Source organism: Cynocephalus volans, chromosome 12, assembly GCF_027409185.1.
Source record: "Cynocephalus volans isolate mCynVol1 chromosome 12, mCynVol1.pri, whole genome shotgun sequence".
Classification (NCBI taxonomy): domain Eukaryota; kingdom Metazoa; phylum Chordata; class Mammalia; order Dermoptera; family Cynocephalidae; genus Cynocephalus; species Cynocephalus volans.
In genome coordinates, this window is record NC_084471.1 from 52,198,073 (window position 1) to 52,214,892 (window position 16,820).

At 39.3% G+C, this 16,820-nt stretch overlaps 1 long non-coding RNA gene and 1 pseudogene across 1 annotated transcript in view; both read left to right on the top strand.

Moving 5' to 3' along the window:
- The window catches only part of LOC134360730 (uncharacterized), a 36,284-nt gene that overhangs the window by 5,283 nt on the left and 14,181 nt on the right, over positions 1-16,820 (top strand). The window lies entirely within an intron of this gene.
- Positions 9,673-13,616, top strand: LOC134360352 (large ribosomal subunit protein uL30m-like; annotated as a pseudogene).

Consider the following 16,820-nt stretch of genomic DNA (forward strand, 5'->3'; position numbering starts at 1 on the left):
GAGCCACAGGCTGGCCCCAGTTCTTTGTGATTTTTGAGCTGTGCTCCCCTATTCCTTGCTGTCAGTGGGGACTGCTCTCAGCTTCTAAAGTCTTCCTGCATTCCTTGGCACATGGTCCCCTCCATCTTCAAGCCAGCGACAGTGTGTTGAATGAATCCCCCTTGTGCTTCGAACCTCTGACTTACTCTTCTGCTAGCAGCCAGGAAAAACTCTAAAGGTTCATATGATTTGATGAAGCCAACCCAGACAATCTTTCTTTTGCCATGTTATGTAACATAACCATGGGAATAATATCTCATCATAATCTCAGGTTCCACCCACACTCAAAGGGGAGGGGATTATACAAGGGCAAGGGTCATTGGGGTCATTCTTGGAATTCTGAGTACTTCAATAAAAACAGGGAAGAGGGAATCAGATGTGACAAGCAGCCCCATGCCCCATATCCCACACCCCAATCCCCAATTCCAGGTCATTAGAGCTACAAATCCAGTCTGCTCTAGTGAGAGAAGGAGGAAAACTTTGAACCACATATGAATTGGAGTTTCAAAATGGAGTCAGTCTTAATAACTGAAATGAGACTGCTTTAATAACTAAAAAAGTTGAAAAATTATAGATTTGGATTGAGATGTCATTGACAGAGACTGCTTCCCAGTGAAAAAGGGTATTACATGGTCCATTCAACAAAACACATTTGATTTCAATAAAACGCCAATAAGAAACCCTTTATATTAAAAAAAATTTTTTTTTAAAAACTTTATTTATTTTATTTTTTTAAAAGATGACCGGTAAGGGGACTTGGTGTTGTCAGCACCACACTCTCCCAAGTTAGCCAACCGGCCATCCCTATATAGGGATCCGAACCCCGTGGCCTTGTATGTTATCAGCATCACACTCTCCTAAGTGAGCCACGGGCTGGCCCTAAAAAAAAAAAACCCTTTATATTGATATTTTTAATTAGGACTTTTTTGACTAGGTTTTTGAGATTGGTCTATGTTGTTCTTTCCTTATATACTCTTGTCCAGTCCAGATATCAAGGTTTCAGTGTTTTTATAAAATGAGTTGAGTAGCTTTTTGTATTCTCTGAAACAGTTTGTATAAAACTGGAATTATCTGTTCATTGAAAGTTTTTTTTCTTCATCCTTTTGTTCATTGAAGGTTTGATGAAACTAGGCTTGGAGATGCCTTCGTGTTGGAGATTTTTGACTACCATTTTAAATTTCTTTAATGATTATTGTTTAATTTAATTCTCCTGAAATCAATTTTGTTAATTTATATATGTCTAGAAATATAAATTATTTATCAGTCTTCCATTTTTATGGCATTAAGATTATGATCTTTTGATTTATAAAAATCTCTACTGTATCTGTAATTAGGTTTCCCTTTTCAATCTTAATCTGTAATGTTATTGAATATTAGGGATGTGTTCTAATAAACTGGAGTGAAGGCACATTAAAACAGTGATTACCCATGGTCCTAATGAAGGGCTATTTCCAGCAGTACGAGGAATTACTTATATCCCAAATATTAAGATTCTGGTGGCTCCTTGTTCAATAGTAGAGATAATAAACATACTGTGGAGTGGATAGTTGTTATTTCTTTTGGCTGCTTAGCCTCTGAACCTCTCTCTTGTGTTTGAAGAATTCTCTATGTGTACTGATGGAAGATAGCCCATCATCCCCCCACTACTAAAGCAGAACTCCAGACACTTGCTTTCCCAAGCCTCCCTTGCAGATTGCTTATTACCTAGACTTAAAATTGGGAACTAGTGAGATATTAAAACCCAAGGTCTTGGAAAATACCTACTTAGGTTGAGTGACTGAAGATAGTTGGAAGTTGCAGCATAGCAGCTCAGATTCTAGGGCAGTGCAAGCCCTGGTGCTCAGTGTCCTGCAGAGGTCAGGATGTCCTCACTGGGCTGCTCTGGGACACTATTTTGGCTGTGGTTCTGGCTGTGCTCAGTCTCCCCCATACCTGCCCATTTTCCAAGCTGCTCTTTCAGCCTTTCTAAAGATTCTTTGGGCCAGTAGCCTTTTCACAGACTTTTCCCCCCTGAAATCGTACAAGGTTGGTGTTACGTGTCCCCTGAAATGCTTATTTTGAAGTCCTAACCCCCAGTGTCTCAGGATGTGACCTTATTTGGATTGTTACAGATGTAATTAGTTAATATAAAGTTATAGTGCACTAGGGTGGATCCCTATCTTATGTGACTGGTGTCCTTATAAAAACGGGAAATTTCGATATAGAGACACACACATAGGGAGAATAGCATGTGCGGACTAGAGTTATGTCCACAAACCAAAGAACTGCCAGAAGCTTGGAGAAAGACCTGAAACAAAGCCATTCCCAACACCTTCAGAGCGACCATGACTCTGCCAACACTTCAGTTTCAGACCTGACTTCCAGAACCGTGAGACAATAAATTTTGTTCTGAGCTACCAAGTTTGTGGTACTTTGTTACAGCAGCCCTAGCAAAACTAATAGTTTGTGCTACTTACCACCGAGAATTGTGACTGATGGGATTTTGTATTGAGTGAATAATTATGACACAATCCAGAACCTAGCATATGGGTCAGCTTAGACAGAGATGGGTGTCTTAGAATGATAGGTCAGCCTGGGCTTCAAATTAAAATTTTACAAACGTAGTACTGCCTTTATAGGACTGTAGAGCATTGAGGTCTTCCCAAGGCAAGTCGTGGTGGTGGTTGCCGTGCCCAGTGAGTGCACTGAGCTGGTCAGAGAATTACCGTCCTAGATGTCTGCAGTCTCTGCATGATCACTCCCTTTTACACTGTCGCTGCCTGCTGAGGTGTGTGGAACTCTCTAACCACTACATCTGGCTCCAGATGTCTAGGCTGATTTTCAAAGTGGTTGAAAAGACAATGTTCCTTTTCCCTTCTGAAGAGCTGTCTCATAGGCATATGGATTTTTAATTTTTTCTACCATGGCTAGATCTAGCCAGCTAACATCTGACAGTCCCCCAAGTAAGGTCCCCATAACACTTGCTTTTAAAAAAAATGCCATGGTATTCTTTGTTTCTTTAATGTGAGCAACACTATCACTTACTCATAGGTTATGTCAGACATATAGGGTCAAACTGTTACCTAGAACCCAAAATAGACAGCAGAAAGATAGGCCAAGGAGCATGAATGAATGACTTCACAGTACATGCTCAGCTGAGTATAGCTTGGTAGAGCACTCATTGGCTAAGAGTTTTAGCAACATAGTATACTTACTCTAATTGGCTGAAGCAAACAGTACAGCTGCAATACCAACTCTGGTTGGGACCATAGATGGCACAATAAATATTATAATGATTGTTATATAACTAGTGGGGTTGCTATTTAACACACTATAAACTCAGGCAGATAGAAAAATAGCACTTTTCTGATAACACCATGTTTTGGGGTTTGATCCCTGTATACCCAGTTTCTCTTTTTTTTCCTGTTGGCTGGCCAGTGAGGGGATCCAAACCCTTGACCCTGATGTTATAACACCCTGCTCTAACCCACTGAGCTAACCGGCCAGCCCCCAGTCACCTTTAAAGAGACATGTTCAGTCTTTAAGATTTCCCTCGCCCCCTGCTTTTCTCTCTAAGTCAGTCTCCTGCTATTTTAGGGAGGTGAGGGGGCCTCCTGGCCAGGTTCTGTTCTCTGTCAGTACTGCTCACATCCACTGCTTTCTTGCCCGAGGTCTCTTGTCCACCTAGTTCTGCTCCACATCCTGTTAGGCTGATGCTGCAACGTGGAGGTTAAAGCCAGTCCTCAGTAATAGAGTCTGATCCTGTTTTGCTTGCTCTGTGTTGCCCCTTGGCTTTAGCACCTGCTCACTTCTTAGATTTTGGGGCTCCCTTTAAATTTCTGTACAAAAGAAAGTATCTTTCTTGATTTCAAGTTATTCTCTCTTTCTCTATGTACAATCGTCCCCAAAGTCCTTTGATTTTTAAAATTTTTACTTGATATTTATTTGTTTAAAGGGAATATGCATATTTCATATACATCAGCTATTAACTAGAAAAATGACAAGTAATACCTGTTAAATAAAAATTATAGGAGGTCATTGTTTTGGACTAAGCTCCTGCACTGGGCCCCAATAGACCAGACTGAAAACCAAAACGAGTCACTTGTGCTGAGGTTCCACGTTACTAAACTAAAAAAGTTGTTATCCTACTTTCCAAGTCATAAACTGAAAATTGCTCTAGCATCAGCAACTGAAGTCAGCATAATTCCCATGGCCCTGGGAGGTCAGGTATATGGTGATAGTCACATCCCCCACATCCTGGAACATTGTTAAACAGTCTACCTTAGGCCTAGGGTCCAAATATGGTGTCCGCTCATAGAGCTATAAATTAACCTAAAGAATGTTGAAATGAACATGCGACCTTTACTTATGGATTTAACAACTGTTCAAAGAACAAGATATAACCATTAACCAATCACTGACTCATGGCATGGTAGGCAACCAACGTAAAGTCTGATTAAGAGGGTTCCCTCTCCTCCCCTTTTGCCTCCCCTTTTCGTGTTTATAAAAATGCTGAAGCTCTGTTTGTACCTCGGAGCACTTCCCAACATAACTTGATGGTGTTTTTCTGGGCTGCGGTCACTCATATTGGCTCAAACAAGCTCTTTGTTGTTTAAGCCGGGCCGCAGTTTCCTTTCTCAGGTGGACACAAGAAATCAAGAGAGAGAGATAACAGCCAATTTCAATATTAAATCAGCATGATAATGAACTTTCCTCCAATTTAATCCTTAACCCGAAGTAACCCAACATTAACCAATCAGTTATTTTTCTATTGTTCTGTCTTGTTCCCACCTTACAAGGAAAGTAATTTTAAAAGGACCAATCAGTTTTTTGTTTTTTGTTTCTGCTTTCTGCATCCCTTTTTCTGTCTATAAAGCCAACCTCCTCTTCCAGGCCTATTAGAACACTTATTCTATTTTATGGAATGAAATGTTGCCCAATTCTGGAATTGCAATAAAGTCAATTGAGATCTTTAAACTAAATTTATTGTAATTTTGCCTTTTGACATACAAATTCTCCTTGTTAAAACATAGGGGGAACGTGATAGATAAGGACAAAACCTCTTTAAACCCTACCCAAATCCCTGTCCCTTGTCATTCCAGAGATAACCTGGGTTATCAATTAAGTTCTCAGTTCTTTTTTCAGACATGTACATTTATACATGTCCCTCAGAAAGATTTAGCTTGATAGGCGGTCTTAACTAGATTACTGACTGCATGCCAGAGCCCACTAACAAACAGGCAAAGAAAGCGTTCTCTATGCCTGGATTCAGTATGGACAGTTCTCAAAAAGAAACCCACGTGATCTGAGGACCTAAACTTTATAAACACTTTAGTTTTCTTTTGACAGATTTATCTAAGTGAGTAAGATGTGTCCTTAAAGTGAAAATTGTAAAATAGTTATTTTAGAGCTTGTCTAGAATAAAATGTTGCAAAGGAGGGTTCTGTTTCTATAAAGGAAGTATAGTTAAAAGGGGAATTAAATAGTAAGAATTTGATCATAATTGTCTGGCATGAGAATAATTAATTCATTGGAGAAATACATAAAAAACAGGCCTTTCCATGTGTCGATCTAAAGAAAGAAACTGAGGCCAAAATATATAAAATGATGAGTTTATTTGGACCAAGGTTGAGGGCTGCAGCCCAGGAGATACAGACTCAAGTTGCCCTGAATATGTGCTTCTCGTGGCAGCAATTACAAACAGATTTTTTTTTCCCCATCTGCTCTATTCTTTTTTTTTTTTTTAATTTTATTTTGTCGATATACAATGTAGTTGATTATTGTGGCCCCATTACCAAAACCTCCCTCCCTCCTCCCTCTCCCCCCTCCCACCCAACGATGTCCTTTCTGTTTGCTTGTCATACAAACAGATTTTGAAAGGGAGAAAAGTGAAAAAAAAAGTTAAAGGGCAGTTACAGAGTTGTTTGCCAAGATTTGCATTGGTTCACTACTACTGGCTTTTCCTGTCATAAATTCCGGAAACATTGCAACAAAGAAAGGGTGAGGTTCACATTGTACAACTTGTGATAATACTTGGGTAGTTTATACCTGTTGGTAGCAGCAACATGTCTAGAAACTTGCTAAACGTGCCTTTTAGCAATTATCCCAAACATGGGCGAGGGGGTTGTGACTGAAGCTTCGTGCTCATATGTCTCAAGGCCTGATAAGTTTAGCAGACTTCACATTCCGTAGATTGCTCTAAGCTGCTTCTCTTTCTCACATGGCTTGAAAGAAATAGCTTCGTACACTGGTCTACCCCCTTAACCCTGATCACATGCTTCCTAAAAAACCTGCTAACCTATCCAGTTTCATAGGTAGCTGGATCCAAAGGAGGGAATGCTCACAGAAGGGAAATAAATAGTTCAGGTATATCCATCTTTCTGAATTAAGAAACTCATATTCTAGTATATAAATCAATCCCTTTAAGTGTGTAGTTTAATCAACCCAATTCACACAGTTTTTTAAATTTCTAATTCTGTGGTTCTATCCCTGGGCTTACATAGTGCCTGGTACATTGCAGGTACTCAGTACATTTGCTGAATGAATGGATGGCCAAACTATCACTGTTGTCTTGTTAGGTCAAAATTCTAAATGCTAAAATTCACAGTCATTTTCTTCCTCATAGTATTACCGTGTGAATGATTTCTTTCTGTAGAGAGATTGCAGCCTACAGCTTGAAGTAGATCTGATCACATTCAAGGCAGATTGTAAACATCTTGTTTCTGTATTCACTCTTTTAATGAAAATTTGCTAAGTGCCTTTTAATGGTGATGCAAAGCTCTGGGGAATACAACAACAAGAACAACAACAATAATAATATTTTTTAAAAGGCCACAGTTCTTGTATTTAACCACAGTGGAAAGTGGAAGGGATTGCAACTGGAAGTTCCAAGGAGCATGTTGATAAAGCTAGAGAAACCAAGTACTTAGAAATGAGAGAAGACTAAGAATTGTTAACCAATGAGATCCATGGACCTCCAGGGTCTCACCTGCCCAGCTGAGGTTTAGGTGACAAGTACAAGGCAAAAATCCTAGGCCTTTCTAGAAGACTGGGGAATCACACAGATTGGTGGATCAAGAACTGTTGGACATTTAGGTGCTTTCCAATTTTTTGCTATTATCAATATTGCTGTGATAAACTTCCGTGTACGAGAACCCTTGCACACATCTTCTGTTAACCAAAGTAAAATGGAGCTGGCAGGCTAGCTCAGTTGGTTACAGCATGGTGTTACAACACCAAGGTCAAGGGTTCAGATCCCCTTACCAGCCAGCTACAAAAAAAAATAAAAACAAAAACACAAAGTAAAATGACCACCTGGTTGAGAATGAAATGAAGAAGGTTTGAGAGGTCATTAGGACTGCAGCCCCAGAGACACAGATCTGAGTTCTTGAACATGTGCTCTGGAGAACAAAGGAAAGTCAGGGTATTTAAAGGAAAAATGCCCGCAAAAAGGAAGGGGCTGTTACAAAAGTTGTGATTGGTGTTAACGCGTCAAACAGCGTTGTCCATAAGGGACTGGTTGTAACAATTCTTTGAGGTGGGCTTTAGTCAGGGACCTTACCATTAAACAGCAATTTTGTCAGCAGTTGTTCCTCCAGGAGGTCGTGACCCTTGTGGTGGTGCTGAGTGCAAAATTCCAGAATGTTCTTTTTCAGGCAAGTTAAGACTTGCCTGAAACTCAGGCTGAGATGGCCTCCTGACTCTATTTCAGGTGCCTTGACCAGACCAATGTTATTTTCCCTTGTCACTTCCTTAGGATAAACTCTTGCAAGTGGATTTTCTGGGTCAGAGGGCATGAATATTTTTATGTCTTTTGCCAAAATGCTTTTCAGAAAGGCTATGCAATTACAGTTTCATGATCTATATAAGAGAGCACTTGATTTCACACACACTCAGCTAGACTAAAGTTGCGAAAACAGATTTATAGGTCTCTCTTAAAATGAGTTTGCCAGTTTTATGTTTAAAAATCCCATTTAATTTTTATTTAAGAACAGTTTTAACCAGTTGGAAAGACCTGTATGTATGTTATGTTTATAGAAAAAGGAATTTGCTTTATATTATATTGCAGTGACCACTGGGGTCTTGTTTTTTGTAAAAGTTGAAGTGCTCATCAGTGCTTTCACTTGTGGGCTTAACGTAAAGATGTGATAGAAGGAAAAAGGGGTGGTGGAAAAGGCTAAGAAAAAATGTAAAATGATAGGAAATGAAGGCAAAGAGAACAAACGTGAGAGGAAAATGATGGGGCAGCAAGAGGACCCAGACTCCTCCTGCCTGCACCAGCTCTGCCTGCGCTTACCCGCTTTCAGTGTTGCTGCCCTATCCAACGTTTTCAGTTCACGTGTTTAGGGACTGCAGCTTTCTTTACCCTTAAGAGGAAGGAATGAAAGACAGGCACAATTATAGGCCGACAGGTAAATACTAGGGCCAAAATGAGAAATCAGCACAGAATGTTTTTTGTTTTGTTTTTTAGAGGGAAAACCCATGTGTCACAACTTGCTAAGTCACTAGGATTTTAGTGCTCTGACCTTCAGACGTTACTCATTCCTTCCTTTTAACAGTTCCCTCCCTAGTTTTCTAACTAGTCATTGTGGTGGTAAGCACAGCAGGGCACTTCAAACCTCTCAGAAAAATCAGAAAATGAATTCAAGTTCTAATCAGCATTTCTGAATGTTTAAAATGTGTATGACTTGACTACATATTTTATATCTTTCTTACTCTCAAGATCTTTCCTATTACAGGGAATTCCACGAACTAAAATGTGAATTTTTTTTTGGCTGGCTGGTATGGGATCCGAATCCTTGACTTTGGTGTAATCAACACTGCTCTCTAACCAGCTGAGCTAATGGTCTAGCTCTAAAATATAATATTAAATACTTACAAGAGTCTTGCTTTGGTTATAAGATGACCGAAGAAGTATTTCTATAAATATGTTTAGATTTAGGAAACCAAAGGTAGCAGTGGCTCTACCTAACAACCAGAAAATAACACTAACTATGGTTTTGTTTTCAAGCTTATAGGCTGTCATCCACTTAAAAAATCTTGGTAAAGCTAAATGTTTCTCTCTCATCACCTTACTTAAAAGTGTCCTCATCACTTTTAAGTTATTGAAAGATATAAATTCAAATTCACCATGTAAAAATATGAACAAAAATCAATAGAGTAATTTGAAAAAGTAAATTGTAGTCTATTTTTAAAAGTAAGCTACAGTCTTTATCAGCTATAATAAAGTTTAAAAAAAAGTAAACTAGATTCTAGACCAGAACTTTGCCCAGCCAAAATGAAAACAGTCATTTACCTCAATGTGGAAAGATAAATCCTGTGTGACCAGTCACAGCAGGAGTGCACTACAATCCTCTTGGTCAGGTATCCAAATATATTAAGCAGGAATTTGGCTGTGACCCTTAATACATATATTTAACAAATATTTATTGAGCAGTGCAAGGCATTTGAAATATAGCCTGATCAAAACATACACAGGCCCTGCCTTTTTCAAGTTTGCAGTGTAGTAAAGGAGAAGTACATGAGTCAAATATATAATTGCAAATTGGGAAGAGGCATTAGAGGGAAAAGAACTGGGTTCTTAAAAGAGAGATGAGGAAGTTCAGTCGGAACATTCAGCGGGTGCTGCCTCTAAAGAGAAAAATCACTACGCTTATGGCAGGGATTTTTCACTCAGTAGTTCAGAGGACCCCAGGCAGACTACAGACTGTGACAAAAAGTGCGGAGTCTCTCATTTCTACAGACTGGATTCATCACAAATTTACCAGGTCAACAATTCCAGATAAAGTGTTTCAGCCTTCCCCTGCAGATCATGAAAAATAAGGTGGGGACCCTCAGCACCCTCATAAACTGCATATTGCTGCCAGAATAAAACATGCAACAAGACATCCATATTGGGAAAAAGATGTAATCAAGATGCTTGATTAGAAAAAGCACATACCCCTCAAGTTCACAAGAATATCCCCTCGGTGAATGCAAAACTGAAAGTGTTTAAACATTTGATAAGAACCAAGCCCCTGACGTGTCACAAGGACTTCCAACAGAGGACATGTCTAACACATGCCTCAAGAGCACTGGGGAATTAGTAGTGCAGTGAGGCAAGAGGCAATTCAGTCCTAATGCCAGAGCAGCTTCAGATTAAAACATGTAAATCATTTTTATTAAAAAACAAAAGAGAGAGTGACTAACAAAGCTGATGAAAACTCTAAGCTACCATGAGTAATCACTTGATTACCTGGAGAGCTGCAGCATTTTGGTACTGTTCGTGGGATGTTAATATTTTCTTGTTCATATATGTGCCATTCCATAACATGTTAGTATTTGGCTATGTTTTTATGTTCTTTGGCCTTTAAATTGAGAGCTGTGTGATTAAAGGAACTGTCTTCCATTTCTTTCCACTTTTCTGGGTATAGTATAGTGTGCTGGATACACTGTGCTACTGACTGAGTAAAGGACTATTTCTTTGAGTGTAATTAGTTGGGAAAGTTGCTTCCCAACTAATTAGTGGTTAGATTGCTTCACCATGTATCCTAGCATCTAATAGAGTGCCAGACATAATTAGTGCTCAATAAATATTTGTGGAATAGTGAATAAAAGACCAAATGAATGAATAAATTTTTCACTATGCTGATATGTCTATTTTCATGTGTCCAGTTAAACCACTCATTTAATCATTCAGTCATTCAACAGATAATCACTGAACACATACTATGTGCCAGTGCTGGGGATACAAAGGAGAACAGAAACAGACAAGATCCTAACCCCCATGACTATCACACTCCCTTGTTTACTCTCTTCAGGGGATTGATCAAGCTCTGAAATTATCTTGATTACTTCTGTGCTTGTTGCATGTTTGTCCTCCCTCACTAGAGCTTAAGCTCCAAAGGGGCAGGACTTTGTTGTCTTGTTTACTCTGACATCTAGAAAGCCTAGCACAGCTCTTCTCCCAGTGTGGTCAAAGGACCCCCTGCAAAGTTTTCCTGGGGTCAAAATTCTTTTCATCATCCTAACACTTTACTTGCTTTTTCCACTGGTTGACTTTTGCACTGATGATGCAAAAGCAATGGTGGGTAAAACTGCTGTTACCCAGTGTGAATCAAGGCCATGACACCAGCTGTACTGGCAGTCACTGTATTATACTTCTTTACTAGATACTCAACAGTTAAAACATTTTGGTATTCTTTATGATAAAGCGGGAAGTACACATAACATAAGCACTCCTGCACACCAAAATATTTATGTTGGTTATCTCAAGGAAAAGCTCTCTGTGATTGAATTGCAAGCTGGAGTAAACTGCTTTTTTCATGGGACTATGTTTCCCTGAAAGAACAATGATAAAGAGCGCAGCCTTATGACACCAAGGTCACGGGTTTGGATCAACAATACTACGGACAAGAGCATGGAACTAAAGACATGATTTTAAGAATTATCGGTTTACAGATGATAGTTAAAGACAGTGTCTGATATGTGCCCAACAATGTTTTACTCAACTAGACAGACAAGCTTTCTGCTCTCATGGAGCTACTGTGAGAATAAAGGAGTAGAGGTCAGAATCATGGTTTGCTGAATATTCAAAGTGAGGGGTTAGGAGTAGAAAGGTCAAGGAAACCACTTTAGGAAACACATTCATTAAAGAAAAATCTCTGCAAAGCAGTACTGTTTATTATTATCAAAGCAGAGTGGTTATGGGCTATAAGCCAAGCTATAGAAACAATCCTGTTTTAACAACTATAATGATTTTATTCAGCAAAACGAGATTCTACTTACCTTAATAAAGGCTCTTTTCTCCTTATATAATCCTTGCTCACCCAGAGAATTTCAACATGAAAATTAATTCAGAATTAATTAGCAAGTGGCAATATCACACATATCCCTAATTACAAATACTTAATTACAATATTTAATTACAATAAAATCAAATTTCCAAGGATAAAGATTAATTTTTCATCCCTGTCACATACATTGTTCTATTCACTCCTAAAGTGATTTCTGTTTATATTACAATCACAAATCTTACACTTTTAAAAGTTATATACTCTTAATAAACTCAACCTGAATTTTTCTTCCACAAAGACATTTGCCACAATTACAGTGCAAACATGGCTTTCCTACTTTCTCTATCTTGTGACTGTGCATTTGTTAGCCCAGAATCCCTGTCTGTTCCCTCTGAATCAATACTCTGTCTAAAAGGTAGACGTGGGAGAAGACTAGCCTCCTTTTCATAGGCTGGAGGGTAGCAAACTACATTCCTTCAAACTTGTGCAATGGAAAAATTCTTCAAATTGGAAAAGAAGTAGGGCTCTCAGAATAGCATACAGAAAAATTTTAAATGTTTAATAAAAAATGTTACTTTAGAAATAAAGTAACATTTTCACATTGATGCTCAGTTCCAAGACTTAAGCGTGACCTTGAAATCATTGGTGATAGTGCTTTTCTTTACAAATTCAACTTGTAGCAGAACTGAGGGAACTACTGGGGATTAGGAGGCAACTGAATAGGTGCATGACTGTGGCTGAGGCATGGGGGCAACAGTCATGTGCCACATATCAACGTTTTGGTCCATGATGGACCACATATGTGACGGTGGTCCTATCAGATTATAATGAAGCTGAAAATTTACTTTTCTTTGTTAAGGTATGCTTTAGATACACAAATATGGTTGTATTACAATTGCCTACAATATTCAGTACAGTAACATGCTATAGGTTTGTAGCGTAGAAGCCATAGGCTATACCACATAGCCTAGGTGTTAATAGGTTTGTGTAAGTACACTCTATGATGTTCACACAACTATGAAGTAGCACAACACATTTCTCAGAACGTTATCCCCATCATTAGGTAACACATAACTGTACTGGGTAACTGGGGATGACCAAAGTCAGGGAGCACAGAGTCCAGAAGCGGGCAATGTAGGCCACCTCTCCCTTGGTTGGAAAGTTTGCTCCTGGTTGGAACTGGCTTATTCACCCCACCTCCAGGTTCAGACTCCATCAGTGAGTCCACATGCCAACAGACCACTGCCTCTGTCCCACATACCCTACTTCCTGGGGTTCAGTGCTGTATGGAATGGAAGGATGGCTGGGGTCAGGCTAGCTACTAGTCTATTTATGTTTTTTACCAGCTTCATTGAGTTGTTACTTCCTGGGTTCTAAAGTCTAACAGAGCAAATCCTCCATTCTTGCCCCTTTATGCCCCAAATGCTCACTGGCATGCTTGCAGCTGCAAGTAATAAGTTAAAGTTGCTTAACCAAATGGTGTTCACTTTTCATCTAGAACAAGAAGTCTGGAGATAGGCATCTGATGGCATTGCTTCAGCAGCTCAACACTTTCATATCAGGTTCTCTTCACCTCTGCTTTACAGACATAAGCTGATTAGCACAACCCTAGACATTAATAGCTACATTCAGGGCAGGATGGAGGCAAGAACAGGTGGAACCAGCCACATCCCTGCCTTTTATCAGGAAAGCAAAAACTTCTCCAGAAATCCTCAGCAGACTTCCAATTATGTTTCACTGGTGAGGTGTTATATATGACCACACCTAACGAGGGAAAAAGGGAAAAGGAGAACTTAGCATTCCCAGCCTCTGGAGCAGAGGTGAACAAAGAATAGGAATGGGTGTTTGGTTAGGAAACCAACTATGCCTTACAGCATTTTTGCTTTTTGTGTATGCATGGTTTCTTTCTTTTTATGTTTATTTTGGACTAAGTAATATATTCACATAGTTAAAAATGTAAAGAATACAAAATAGTATGCAATGCAAAGTCTTTTTCCCACCCATCCTCCCAGTATGCCATTGTCAGTGTTGTCAGTTTCTTTTTTTGTTGTTGTTGCTGGGTTTTGGCGGCTGGCCCGTACTGTTATCAGCATTATGCTCTAACCAAGTGAGCTAACCGGATAGTCCTGTTATCAGTTTCTTACGTATCTTCCAGAGATGCTTTTAGGTACATTCAAGCAAATACATATTCTCTTTCACCATCTTTGTTTTTTTCATTTCACAATATATCTTGGAGATTATTCTATGTCAGCAAAACATTTTATTTTTTTACAACTATATAGTATTCCATTGTATGAATGATGTGCCATATTTTATTTAACTATTGATGAACCATTAGGTTGTTTCCACTCGTATGGTATTAAAAAATGCTGCAAGAAATAACCCTGTACTCATTTCTTAAAGTTTCTTTTCAGACATTTTCATGGGATCTGGAAGGCTTAAAGTCACATATATTTTAACACTGACCAATTTACATGTTAACCTACACACATTACACTCAGAGGAAGATGATTTAAGAGTTATCGTTTATTTTCTATTAGTTAGATCAATGCACAGTAAATTATTTGTGTTATATGCCCTCTTCAAAGCCAGACATTGTATTTTATTTATTTATTTATTTGGTGGCTGGCCGGTTCAGAGATCTGAACCTGTGACCTTGGTATTACAAGGTTGTGCTCTAACCAACTGAGCTAACTGGCCAGCCCCAGACATTGTATTTTAAAGCTTCCAGTGCAAAGTCCTATCTGGCCAAAGGTGATGTGATCTCTGGTACCTCCATCCAAGATGCTGCACTTGTCAGCTAGATCGGTAAGAAGCAATTTCAGGAGACACTTCTTTGAATTAGTTCATTTGTTCAAATCAACGTTGACTGAGTACCTACAGTGAGCCAGGAGCTGAGTTGGACCCAAGGTCACACAGCAAGTTAGTGGCAGAGCTAAGACTAGCCTCGGCTTCCTGACTTCCAGCCCAATGTTCTTTTTCAGGAATCAGGCTGCCTCTCAAAAAGGCTCAGTCCTTCTAGCCGGAATCAGCTCCTATCCACTGACTTCACTGTGCGCCCATCTCTGTTAGCACTTCCTTACGGAGCCACTTCATTAAAACTGAAGCTGGCCCATTGCTTTTCCCCTATATAATTGTTAGATTACTTTAAACATTACAATTCTAACAGATATGGTAAATGAATCACTCCATAATTCTCTAAGAACTCCAATCCAAAAAGGCTAGTCTTGCTTTTAAAACCCAGGCAGAGAAAGACTTGGAGAGTCTGATCATTCCATTAGGAATCAATTCCTAGTTTTGGAGATTCCAGTAGATCTCGACTGACTGATTTTGAGCCTCCCACCTACCGGGTTGAGGCACACCCATCCCTTTCCTGCACCAAACTGTTGGCTCTAATTTTAAACTGAGAAAAGGGGAATTGAGAAAATAGGAAACTGACATTTTTGTGGGAGAATAAGACAAACAGGAAAAAGAAAATGACATGTGGTTGTTACAGATCATTTGATTTAAAAAATATCTTATGGGTAACTAATAAAATTTTAAACTCAGAAATGCATAGTCCTGGTTGGTTACACAAATATGCGTGTTTGTTCTCTGGCATACATAGTATTTATGAGATATTTTTAGTTAAATAGAAAAATATGAATTACTATGGTTTGGGTGATGTGCTGTCTTCCTAATTAAAAACAGCATAGCAAAAACATTCCCAAATACCCATACATGATTCATTGAGTTGGCAATAATTCATCTCCTGATGATTTCATATAAAGTATAAAGCAACTTTGATAAATCAGAAGAAATCATGTCTTCTAACATAACAAAATAATATGAAAATAAATCACATTTAATGTTTTGCATACACTTTTTCTTTTTGCGGGGGAGGTAAGGGGGCTGGCTGGTAAGGGGATGTGAACCCTTGACCGTGGTGTTATAAGACCACGCCCTAATCAGCTTAGCTATCTGGTCAGCCCTTTTGCATAAACTTTCTAAAAACAGAATCTGTGAGTAAAGAAATGCACATGAACAAGGAGATAGATCTTATAAGGGCCAAACAAAATCTAACTTAATCAAATCTGTTAATATAAGCAAATGAGAAAATATAATTTTAATCTGAAAAAGCAGTATCAGGGGATTTCAGAGCTGGAAGTTCCCTTGGAAATCATCTGGATTGAGGTCCTTGTTTTATAGACGAAGAAACTGGGAAGTAAGAGTCTAGCAACTTGACCAAAGGCTTGCCAATGGCTGTGCTAGTTAACAGCAGAGTCAGGACTGGAAGTCACAATCCTGGTGTCAAAGCTGGACCTGTTCCCTTGTGCCACACTAGCTTCCAGACTGAGACTAGCCTTTTTCTTGGCAGGTTCTTCCTTCCCTCTTAATAAACCCAATTTTTTTTGTCTACTAACTTGACCTCTCAGCAATATTGTCATTTGTCCACCTCTCTCTCCCATTCTATCATTGTCCTTGTTTTCCTCCCACCTCTTTGACTGTTCCTTCTTGGTTTCCTTTACAGAATTACTTTCCTCTGCCATTATGTGCTGGAGATCCTCAGGGTTCAGTTCAGTTGTAGACTGTCTTTTGGCTTTATGCTATCTTCTCAGGCAAGCTCATGCTGGTCTGTGTTTTCATCTCTATCAGGTGCACCCCAATAACTCCCCAAGTTTTATCTCCACTCCAACTGAAAAACTTCCTGAGTTCTAGACCTCTATATCTGATTATTTGATTAACATCTTTAATTGGATGTCTCAATATCAAGATGGCCTTGTATGTATTCAGTCTTCCTCCTTCCCACCCCACTCCCAACACAGTCCCCTTCTGCTGTTTCCTGTCTCAGAGCAGTACCAATTCCCTATCAAGCTGTGCAAATCAGGCACCTTTGAAGAGAGACGTCCTCTTCTTTTTCCAGTCTCCACTGGTGACTCTCCTTGTGTCAGTGCAGTCGAGTGTCTGGTGGGCTGCCTACATGGAGGCTTTGGCTACTACTGTGGCACTGAGCTGCTTTTGTGGCAACTGTGGCTGTGGCAGTGGCTT